General features: G+C 39.4%; 1 protein-coding gene and 1 pseudogene across 2 annotated transcripts in view; both read left to right on the top strand.

Moving 5' to 3' along the window:
* NRG4 (neuregulin 4) overlaps positions 1-12,478 on the top strand; it is a 172,272-nt gene that overhangs the window by 52,626 nt on the left and 107,168 nt on the right. The window lies entirely within an intron of this gene.
* LOC143656562 (T-complex protein 1 subunit zeta pseudogene) lies at positions 3,670-6,292 on the top strand (annotated as a pseudogene).

Consider the following 12,478-nt stretch of genomic DNA (forward strand, 5'->3'; position numbering starts at 1 on the left):
TTTTTTCGAGTGGTCCCATGCTCTTTATTTTAATTTTTTTTAACTTTTTTAAATTGTGAAATATAACACATATACAAAAAAAAAAAGAAAAGCAATCATTTTCAAAGTATATGACAACAAGCAGCTAAAAACAGATTTACAGATTTCATAGTTTGATATGGGTTATCAAATTCCACAGTTCCAGGTTTTTCCATCCACCTGCTACAAAACACAAAAGGTTAAAAGAAGTATCAATATAGTGATTCAACAGTCATATTCAGTTTGTTAAATCCTGTCTTCCGTTATAACTCTTTCTCCTTTGATCCTTCTCCCACTCTGTAAGGATCTTTGGGCTATGCCCTTTCTAAAAAAAAGTTAGAATGTTGAAATATGTTGAAAAGGGCTGTTGATAATATGAGATGGGGGATGGAATTAGTTGACATTCTTGGACAGGCTGGCCCCTTTGGGTTTCAGGACTTATCTAGTCTAGGAACCTTCTGGAGGTTGTAAGTTTCTGGAAAGTAAACTTAGTGTGTGAAACTTTATTATAGAATCTCAGTTAGAGCCCTGAATGTTCTTTAGGGTTAATGGGCATGATATTGGTTGAGGTTTGGCAAACTGTGTAGTAAACAATATCTAGCTGAAGCTTGCATAAGAGTAGTCTCCAGAATAGCTTCTCAACTCTATTGAAAGGCATAGCCACTGATACCTTATTTTGTTACACTTCTTTCCCCCCTATTGGTCAGGATGGCATTGTGGATCCCACGGTGCCAGGGCAGGCTCATCCGTGGAGTCATGGCCCACGTTGCCAGGGAGACTTTCACCTCTGGATGTCATTTCCCATGTAGAGGGAGAGTAATAATTCTCCTTGTAGAGTTGGGTTTACAGAGAGAGGCCACATCTGAGCAACTAAAGAGACTTCCTGGAAACGCTCTTAGGCATAATTATAGGTAGTCTTAACTTCTCCATGCAGAAGTAAATTTCACAAGGGTGAGCCTCAAAATCAAGGGCTTGACCTATTTTCTTGGAGTCCCTAATGTTTGCGAGCACACCAGGTATTTCCCAGATGGAAAGTTTAATATGCGTTACCATATCAGCCCATATATTTTCTCCAGTCCCTCAAGGGATTCTACCAATACTTTGCATTTATCAGCCCACCATAGTTTTGGATGTCTCTAGGATTACATTAAGCTATACAGAATGACAAGGCCTCATTCCCATTCTGGGCTCCATGTGTTTGGGTTGTTTAAATGAGCCATCCAGACAGGTTGATTTAGATTGTGTGTTATAGAAAATTAGATTCTAGATTCAGTAAACCTTTCTGCCTTTGGTCTCATATGTCGGTGAGCTCTAGAGTACATACACTACCATCTTTTGTCCTGTATTCTGATTTACTTTAGTTCCAACCAGATGGGCTTCCTTTTTATCTCTAATTGAAGCCTGATTTCTTTTTTTTATTATTTTAGCTGTTATTGTATATAGAAATGCTGACTTTCAGATCTGCAGAACTCCAGCACTGAATTTTAGGTGCCACAGAGGTACTCAGAGTTCCAGGGAAATACTAGCTGATATACATACAGCTCAGTGTCTCAGAATCTAGAAATACATTTACAATTTCAAACTAAATATGGCTGCTGTAAAAGCTTAAAATCTAGGCTCCAATTGTCTTATAAGCATTTTCTAAAAGATACTATAGCATATTTGTTCTATTGTTTCTGGCATATTTTGCACAACATATTCTCCCCACGGTCCATTCAGTTTGTTGCATGTCTCACAATGTCATTCCTTTTTTGTAGCCACACAGTATTCCATTTGCCTTTTAGTTTCTCAGTCATTGAACCCTTAGGCCCTTTCCATCCATTGGGTATCATGGATAATGTCCAAAGTAAGCTAATTGTCTTACAGTGTCCTCATTTGTTTGTACAATCATTAGCGTTCTCAATTTTAGACAATTTTCATTGGTCAAAAAAGAAAAAGAGCTGATAAATAAAGCTTCACCAAGTATCAAGTCAAAACCTCCCCCAATCTCTTGTCCCTCCTCTGCCCCCAATTATTTACCCTGGTATTACTGTGGTACTGATGCTGTCTACTTATTAACTATAGCATGTAATATTAATTTTCCCCCATACCCCTCTATTATTGACTCTTTGTACAAGTTTACACCTTTGAAGGAGTTCATGTGAGAACTTATTTATATTTGTAGATGTAATCACGACATTATACATCCCTTTTCAATCGATATTCACCTTCAATATGGCAATGTTCCTTATAATCCCACAGATTAGTTCCCATCACTTCTATCCATTTCCTTACATTTAAGTTCAACCTCATTGGGTAACCTTTCCTGTCTCTCTAACTTCTGTGTACTTCCAGGTCCCCTATATTCCACAGCGTAAACCCTTGAGATGACTTTTACCAGAGTCATAATAGCAAAATCATACAGTGTCTATCCTTTTGTGTCTGACTTATTTCACTCAGCATTATGTCCTCAAGGTTCATCCATGTTGTCTTGTGCATTTCATCTACTGCTGCATAACATTCCATCATATGTATATACTACATTTTGTTTATCCATTCATCTGTTGATGGGCATTTGGATAGTTTCCATCTTTTGGCAACTGTGAAAAGTGCCACCATGAACATCGGTATAAAAATGTCTGTTCTTGTGACTGCTTTCAGTTCTTTGGGGTATATACCAAGTATTGGTATTGTCAGGCCATAGGGCAACTTGATATTTAGTTTTCTGAGGCACCACCAAACTGTCTTCGATAGTGACAGTATACATTCCCACCATCAGTGAATATGTGTTCCAGTTTCTCCATATTCTCTCCAACATTTGTAGTTTTCTATTTGTTTTATAGCAGCCATTCTTATAGGTGTGATAATAGGTGTGATAGCTCATTGTAGTCTTGATTTATATTTCCCTTATAACTAACGAAGATAGACATCTCCATGTGCTTTTTAGCCATTTGTATTTGCTCTTCAGAAAAAAATGTCTATTCATATCTTTATCCTATTTTATAATTGGGTTTTCTTTTGTTGTTGAGTTGTATAATTTCTTTATGTACACAGGATATCAAGCCTTTATCTGATATGTAGTTTCCAAATATTTTCTCCCATTAAGATGGCTGCCTCTTTACCTTTTTGACAAATTCCTTTGAGGCACAGAAGCTTTTTATTTAAAGGAGTTCCCATTTATCAGATTTTTTTCTTTCACTGCTTGTGCTTTTCATGTAGAGTTTAAGAAGCTACCTCCTATTACTAGGTTGTGAAAATGTTTCCCTATACTTTCTTTTAGGAAGTTTATGGTACTGGCTCTTATATTTAGGTCTTTAATCCGTTTTGAATTTATTTGTGTTTAGGGTGTAAGGTAGGGATCCTCTTTCATTCTTTTGGCTATTGATATCCAGTTCTCCCATGTCTATTTATTGATAAGACTCTTCTGTCCCAGTACAGTGGATTTGGTGGACTTATCAGAGATCGTTTGACCATAGATTTGTTAGTCTATCTCTGTACTCTCAATTTGATTCCACTGATCAGTATTTCTGTCTTTGTGCCAGTACCATGCTGTTTTGACTACTGTGGCCTTATAGTAAGCTTTAAAGTCAGGAAGTGTAATCCTTTCACGCTGCTCTTCTTTTCTAGGACATCTCTAGCTATTTAGCACATGAGATGGGGAAGCTGATCACAATGCCCAGCAGCTACCACAGCACCCAGCACCCTTCGGAACTGCAGCCTATAGCTTCTGACAGGTGGCCGCTTGTGGCACCTGGCGGAGCAACTGACCCCAGTGCCTGGCAGGCACAGACCCTCATGGTGGCCAGGCTAGGCATGTGCCTGGGCTCCCCAAGGTTGTGGAGCCACATGGGCAGTTCTCCCCAGCTTGTTGCTGGGTGGTCTGTTCCCTTGAATCCACACTTGCCGTGTTGCTGCCGCCCACCCGTGATGGAGCCATGTCTGAACAGACTCACCCTGCTTTTCCCATTGTGACTGCTTCACTTCTCTCTACCAAGACCTCCTTGTGAAATGACCCTCCTCCATCACTCCCCCCCCAGGACCGCAGTTCCGGTGGTCTTTTCTGTCCCTTCTCTTGTTGCTCCACAGAGCAGGGGTGAACCCAGCCTACCCTACTATGCCATCTTCCTGGAAGAATTTTCTATATCTTGGTAGGAATTTGGTTTGCACAGTGGGGGTGGCTTGGAACTATGTGCCCCAGAAAAATGTTTTTAAGCTCAATCCATTCCCATGGATATGAACTCTTTGTAATTAGAGTTCATAGACCTTTTGATGAGGTGACTTCAGGTAAGATGTTGCTCGACCGGATTAGGATGATATATTACTGAAGGTCTGCAGGGAAGACCACAAGGTGTGGAAGACACAGGCAGCAGCCAGAAGCTGGGAGTCAATGGAACCAAAAAGCCAGAGAGATTGCCATGTGCATTGCCGTGTGTGGTAGTCAGATTCAGGTGTCAACTTGGCCAGGTGAAGGCACCTAGTTCTGTTGCTGTGGACATGAGCCAATGGTACGTGAACCTCATCTGTTGCTGATTCCATCTGCAGTCGGCTAGGAGGCGTGCCTGCTGCAATGAATGACATTTAACTTAATAGGCCAGTGCTTAAATGAGAGGGCGCCACGTAGCACAACCCAAGCAGCTCAGCATACTTCATCTCAGCACTCACAGCTCAACCCAGGCTTTTGGAGATGCAGAATGAAAATCACCCCTGGGAAAGCTGTTGGAACCCAGAGGCCTGGAGAGAAGGCCAGCAGAGATCACCCTGTGCCTTCCCACATAAGAAAGAACCTCAGATGAAAGTCAGCTGCCTTTCCTCTGAAGAACTAACAAAATAAATTCCCTTTTATTAAAAGCCAATCCGTCTCTGGTGTGTTGCATTCTGGCAGCTAGCAATCTAGAACACTGTGTGACAGAAAAGCCAAGCACCAAGGATTGCTGGAAACCAGCCCTAGACCACCACAGTCTTCTGGGAGAAAGCATCAATTTGATAATGACTTGATTTTGGACTTCTTCTAGACTCAAAACTGAGCCAATAACCCCCCATTATTTAATCAAACCCATTATATGGTATTCACTTTGGCAGCCAGGAAATTAAAACACAGCCATATGAATTTGTCAAACTTCATTGGGTGTACAATAATGTTTTGTCTATTTCAGTGACTGGTAAGCTGCTGAAAAAAAAAAGAATTGTAAATAAATGTTGAACTCTAAGGATTTGCAGATGCAGTGTACTGATAGCTGCCACTTTGTCATTCATATAAAAAAAGGGATTTAATGTATATATAGATAGATATGTAATATATCAAAATGTTAATTACCTGGATATCACCTTCTGGCCACACTGCCCTGGGACTCCTCTTTCTCTGCGGGGTCAGCTGTGGCCACCACGAAGACTGACGTGACTTGAGCCTGAGCGGAACTGGTCACCAACGTCAGCAACCAGGGATTGCAGGAAGTCCTGAGGACCCACCTCAGCCCCAAGGGCACCATGGAGATACTTGTTTTTGATGCTGGAGACATCAAGCTTACCAATTTTGACAATGTGCTGTCTTGTGAAATGCAAATTCAATACCCAACAGTCTCCTTAAAAGCAAAAGTAGCAGCAGCCCAGGTTGACATAACTGGTGGTGGATCTCTTCCAACGTCCTAATCATGAGAGAGCTCCTGAAATAGAGAATCTCCCAGAATAATAACTGAAGGATTTGAAGCCACAGTGGAAAAGGCATTTCAGTTTGGGGAACAAATCAAAGTAAGCAAAGAGATGGACAGAGAAACATCAGATGTGGGCAAAATATCTCTTGCTGATTTCTTAACAGAGGTTACAGTGGACTGTATTTTGGTCACTAGAAAACAAGATGAATCCATCATCCTCTTCATGATTGAAATCAAGGAGATGAAACTTAAATCTGAAACTGGTACAAGCTTAATCAGAGGACTTGTTTTGGACCAGGGGGTACAATATCTTGACATGAAAAAAAAAAGAGGGTACAATATTTTGACATGAAAAAAAAAAGAGAGAGAGAAGAGAAGATGCGTACATCTTAAAGTTAAATATGTCGTTAGACTATAAAGAAGCAGAAGTGAATTCTGCCTTTTTTTAAAAACAAGTGTGCAGAAGAGAGACACTAGTAAAAGCTAAAAGAAAATTAATTTAAGATAGAGTTAAAAAATAAAAGTGAGAAGGAAAGGCTATGGTGATTCAGATAAAGGATTTATTGTTATTAATCAAAAGGGAATTTACCCTTTCCTTAGATGTTCTTGCAAAAAAAAAAAAAAAAGGCATGGTAGCTAAAAGGTGAATTATAGAAAGTCTGTCTCCTGTCTATCGGAGAACTCATGCTTCCTGAATTTAGAGCATATGACAAAGCTGTAGCAGTCAAAACAGCATGGGATTTGACAGAGATATTGACTAATGGAATCAAACTGAGAGTTCAGAAATAGACCCTTATATCTATTGCCAATTGATATTTGACAAGGCTGCCAAGCCCAATCAACTGGGACAGGATTGTCTCTTCAACAGCTGGTGCTGGGAGAACTGGATAGCCACATGCAAAAGAATGAAAGGGGACCTATATCTCATGCCTTATACAAAAATGAACTCAAATGGATCAAAGACATAAATAAAAAAGTTGGATCATAAAACTCCTAGAAGAAAATCTAGGGAACCGTCTTCAAGATCTTGTAGTAGGCAATGGTTTCTTAGACTTTCTATCCAAAGCACAAGCAATGAAAGAAAAAAATAGATAAATAGGACATCCTCAAAGTTAGAAACTTTGCTGCTTCAAAGGATATTGTCATGAAAGTGAAAAGGCAACCTACTCGATGGGAAGAAATATTAGAAAATCACTTATCCAGTAAGGGTTTACTATTCAAGATACATAAAGAAACCCTACAACTCAATAATAGAAAGACAAACAACCCAGTTAAAAATGGGCAAAAGATTTGAATAGACATTTCTCCAAAGAGGAAATACAAGTGGTTAAAAAGCAAATGAAAAGAGGCTCAACATCAATAGCTACTAGGGAGATGCAAATCAAAACCTGCAATGAGATATTGTTTCACACCCACTAGAATGGGCATTATTTAAAAAGCAGAAAACGCAAGTTTTGGAGAGGATGTGGAGAAATAGAAACACTCATTCATTGCTGGTGGAAATGTAAAATGGTGAAGCCATTTGTTGTTTCCTCAGGAAGCTAAATATAGAATTGCTATATAATCTATATAGCTGTATAATCTGGCAATATGACTACTAGCTAGAAGAACTGAAAACAGGGACTTGAACTCAAGCAGACACTTGCACACTGATGTTCATAGCTGTCTTATTCACAAATGCCAAAAGATGGAAAAATCCAAATGTTCATCAGCCAGTGAATGGATAAACAAAATATGGTTTGTACATAACTGTGCTGGTTTGAAAGGATGTATGTCCCCTAGAAAAGCCATGTTTTAATCTAAATCCCAATTCATAAAGGCAGAATAATCCCTATTCAATACTGTATGTTTGAAACTGTAATCAGATCATCTCCCTGGAGATGTGATTTAATCAAGAGTGGTTGTTAAACTGGATTAGGTGATGACATGTCTCCACCCACTTGGGTGGGTCTTGAGAAGTTCCTGGAGAGGAAATATTTGGGAGATTCAGAGAGAGCAGAGAATGCTGCAGCGTCACGAAGCAGAGTCCACCAGCCAGTGACCTTTGGAGAGGAAGAAGGAAAACGTCTCCTAGGGAGCTTCAAGAAACTGGAAGCCAAGAGAGAAAGCTAGCAGATGACGCCGTCTTCACCATGTGCCCTTCTAGCTGAGAGAGAAGCCCTGACTGTGTTCGCCAAGGTCCTTCTTACTTGAGAGAGAAACCCTGAACTTCATCGGCTTTCCTGAATCAAGGTATCTTTCCCTGGATGCCTGTGATTGGACGTTTCTATAGACTTGTTTACTTGAGACATTTTCTCAGCCTTAGAACTGTAAACTAGCAACTTATTAAATTCCCCTTTTTAGAAGCCATTCTGTTTCTGGTATATTGCATTCCAGCAGCTACCAAACTAGAACAATAACCACGAAATGTTGCTTAGCTATAAGAAAGAATGATGACCTGATGCCTGTGACAACCTGGGTGAACCTTGAGGACATTATGTTAAATGAACTAAGCCAGGCACATAAGGACAAATATTGTATGATCTCACCGATATGAACCAATTCTTATAAGCAAACTCATAAGAGTTAGAATCTAGAATTCAGGTTACCTGGGGGTAGATTGGGGTTAGAGAATGGGGAGACAATGCTTAATTTGTGCAGAATTTCTACTTCGCTTGCTTGTAAATGTTTGAAAAGGGATAGTGGTGCAAGTAAGACATTATTGCGGGCATAACTAGCAGTGCTGAATTATGTTTATGAATGTGGTTGAAAGGGGACGTTTTGGGTCATGTATGTTACTTGAAGGAAAGTTAGAAGATGAAGCATGGAACTGTATAATACAGTGATCCCTGTTGTAGGTAGTGAATAGTACAAATAAAGATTTTTTTTTTTTAAAAAAAGATGCAATAAGAGATGGCTTGGGGGCTGTCAAAATGCTACTGATGATGGCTGTGTGCTCGTGCCATAGCAGTGGCAATGATGGAAGCTGTGGCTAAAAATAAACTCGGTGTAAAGGGCAGGATTCAAGCTGATGTTTTTCTCATTATTTCCAAGGTTCTCGATCAGAACTCTTCAGGAAAGAGTCTTCAAGAAAGACTAGTACAAATTTAAGCACAAAATTCAGAACCAGGTTAATGTGTGTGTGGGGGCTTGGACCCAGGGAGGTCAATGGTAGTAACAGAACTAGGCATATGGGGTAACTTGTGTAAAAGAAACGACTTCTTAACTCCCACACTGTGATTCCAGCACCATTCTCCCGCTTGATGAGATCAGGTCAACTGGAATGTCTTCTCCTAAAGGTTGAGTTGAAGTTTCCCGTGTGCAACTGAATCAGGAAGACTTGATGGGGTGAGCCTATGGAACTTTTGTCCAAGCTTCAGATGATTTTCAAAGAAAATTTCTCTTCTCATGTTAAAAAAGGGGACACTGGTATCTGTTCAAATTCTGAAGTTCTGAAATTATAATTATGGTATATTTTTAATTGCACTGAAGTGTGCATATACAAAGCAGGTCCTTTTCACCCAGTGAATAGGATGTTTTACTCGCTGCAGTGGGACAAACTTACATGTTAGATAAATATATATTATTAACTTTTTATTAAACATTGCTTCACAAATAAGTTTTAAAGATTTAATAACTTCTTATAGGTGAATTTTAATTTACTTCAGCAGTTCCCTATTGTTGAGGATTTAAGTTCTAAATTTTTCTGCAAATGTAAATAATATTTAAGTAATAATTTTTTTTAAAGCATCACTACTTCCTTAGTATAAATTTCTGTGAGTAGAATTATTGGATCAGTTGGACTTTTCATGCTTTAGTGATAACTTTGCTAAAATTCTCCCCAAGAAAATTAAGTTTATACTCTGCAGAAGATGGAAAGGGGTGAACTAGAGGCAAAGGAGTGAAAAAGTTGCAAATATAAAATGGAAAAACTAGAGAGAGAGAAGATAGGCTGAAGGCATGGTGACTAAGGAAGCTAGAGTGGAAATTTTTATGATGACCATATTTTCGTGCTTCTTTTCTTATGCCTTAATGTCCATCCCAAACCCTCCAGTGACATCTTTTTCTCACCCAAATTACTATTTCTTCTTAAGTATATCTACAAAATTGGCTTTATATAGTTGTTGAATCTCTGCATTCCTCAAAGGTGTACTGGGGTGCTACTAAACTTTATATTTTGAAGACTTAGGAATTGCCTACAACAGTGTGCAATAAATTTGAAGCTGACTCTAAGCCAACCCATCAGGTGAACTCACTGCCCTCCTATCTACGTGGGATGTGACTCCCAGGGGTGTAAATCTCCCTGGCAACATGGGACAGAAATCCCAGGGAAGAGCTGGGACTCGGCATCAAAGGACTGAGAGAGCCTTGACCAAAAATGGGAAGAGAGAAATGAGACAAAATAAAATTTGTGTGGCTAACAGATTTCAAACATAGTCAAGAGGTTATCCTGGAGGTTATTCTTATAAATTATGTAGGTATCCTTTTTAGTTTATGATGTATTGGAGTAGCTAGAGGGAAGTACCTGAAACTGTTGAGCTGTGTTCCACAGCCTTGATTCTTTTTTTTTTAAATGTAGTTTTATTGAAGTATATTCACATACCATACCATCCGTCCAAAGTATACATTCAGTAGTTCACAGTGTCATCACACAGTTGTGTATTCATCACATTGATCATGTTTAGAATATTTGCATCACTCCAGAAAAAGAAATAAAAGGGAAACCCCAAATATCCCATACCTTACCCATACCTCTTACTGACCACTAGTATTGCAGTATTACCGATGTTTAAGACTTACAAAAGAGGTAGGTTAACTAAGGCTGTGTAGTATTTTTAAAAAAGATATTTTTATTAAAAAATCTTCACACACAAACATTCCATACATGGTGTACAATCAGGGGCTCACAATATCATCACATAGTTGTGTATTCATCGCCATGATCATTCTTTAGAATATTTGCATCACTCCAGAAAAAGAAATAAAAAGGAAAAAGAAAAAACTCATACATACCATACCCCTCTCATTGACCACTAATATTTCCATCTACTCAATTTACTTTACCCTTTGTCCCCCTATTATTTATTTTTTTTGTATCCATACTTTTTTTTACTTATCTATCCATACCCTGGATAAAAGGAACAACAGACACAAAGTTTTCACAATCACACAGTCACACTGTAAAAGCTATATCGTTATACAGTCATCTTCAAGAATCAAGGCTCCTGGAACACAGCTCTACAGTTTCAGGTACTTCCCTCCAGCCACTCCAATACTAAACTAAAAAGGGGTATCTATATAATGCATAAGAATAACCTCCAGGATAACCTCTCGACTCCGTTTGAAATCTCTCAGCCACTGACAGTTTATTTTGTCTCATTTCTCTCTTCCCTTTTTTGGTCAAGAAGGTTTTCTCAATCTCTTGATGCCACATCCCAGCTCATCCAGGAGTTCTGTCCTACATTGCCAGGAAGATTTACACCCCTGGGAGTCATGTCCTACATAGGGAGTGAGGGCAGTGGGTTCACTTGCCGACTTGTCTTAGAGAGAGAGGCCACATCTGAGCAACAAAAGAGGTTCTCTGGAGGTGACTCTTAGGCCTAATTTTAAGTAGACTTAGCCTTTCCTTAGCAGGAATAAGTTTCACAGGGCAACCCCCAAGATCTAAGGTTCAGCCTGTTCATTTGGTTGTCTCCAGTGTTTGCGAGAATATCAGAAATTCTCCAAATGGGGAAGCTGAAGATTTCCCCCTATCTCCCCATTTCCCCAAGGGGACTTTGCAAATACTTCTTTATTCACTGTCCAAATTACTCTGGGATTTATCAGGGCATCACACTAACTTGGAAAAACCAACAAAATCTCATGCCTTACTCAAGATTCCATGTACTTACGCTGTTCAACCAAACTGACGATACAAGTTAAATTAGGAAATGCACTAGCCACAATATAAATTTTGGACCAAATAAACACCTTTCCCTTGAGTCTCACATCAAGGTTGAAGTTTTAAAATATGGACAATATCATTCTTTACCCTGTATTCTAATTTACCTTAGTGCTATCCAGATCAGCTTCATTCATATCTCTGCTCGATGTCTGATCACTTTTTAAACTTTTTAAACAGTTTCTGTATGGGGTAATGCTGACTTTCATAGCTTCAGAGCTCTAGCTCTGAGTCTCAGGTGTCACATAAATACCCAAAGTTTCTGGGAATGGCAAGGTTATAAACAAACACTCAGTATCTCAGATTTTAGAAATAACAGTGACAACTCTAGAGTAGATGTGACTGCTGTAACAGCCTACAATCTAGGACCCTTTACAATAGGCCCCAAACTGATAACCCATGCTCTTGATGTCAGTTCATCGAGTTTTTATATTATAGTTAGTCCATATGACTGAGGCATGATAATATTAGTCTTTTTGTTTCTGACATTTCATTCAACATACAGTCTTTAAGTCTCATTCACCTTGTTGCTTGCCTCACAACTTCATTCCTTCTATAGCTGCTCAGTAGTCCATTGTATGTAAACACCACAGTTCCCCCTTCCATTCCTCAGTCATTGTGCCCTTAGGCCACCTCCAGCCACAGTGAATCGGGAGCACTGCCACCATAGACACCTGTGCAAATGTCCATTCCTGTCCCCACACCCAGTTCCTCCAGGTGGACATCTAGCAGCAGGGTCTCAGGATCACATGGCAACCCCACCCCTGGCCTTCTGTGGGGCCACCACACTGCCCTCCCTCCAAGTGAAAAGGTACCTCTCTTTCTCTGCATTTTCTCTAGCACATGTTTCTCTGTGTTCATTTTTAAACAGTTTTCTTCACATATCACCCAATCCAACCTAAATGTATAGACA

The sequence above is a fragment of the Tamandua tetradactyla genome, chromosome 14 (assembly GCF_023851605.1).
Source record: "Tamandua tetradactyla isolate mTamTet1 chromosome 14, mTamTet1.pri, whole genome shotgun sequence".
Classification (NCBI taxonomy): domain Eukaryota; kingdom Metazoa; phylum Chordata; class Mammalia; order Pilosa; family Myrmecophagidae; genus Tamandua; species Tamandua tetradactyla.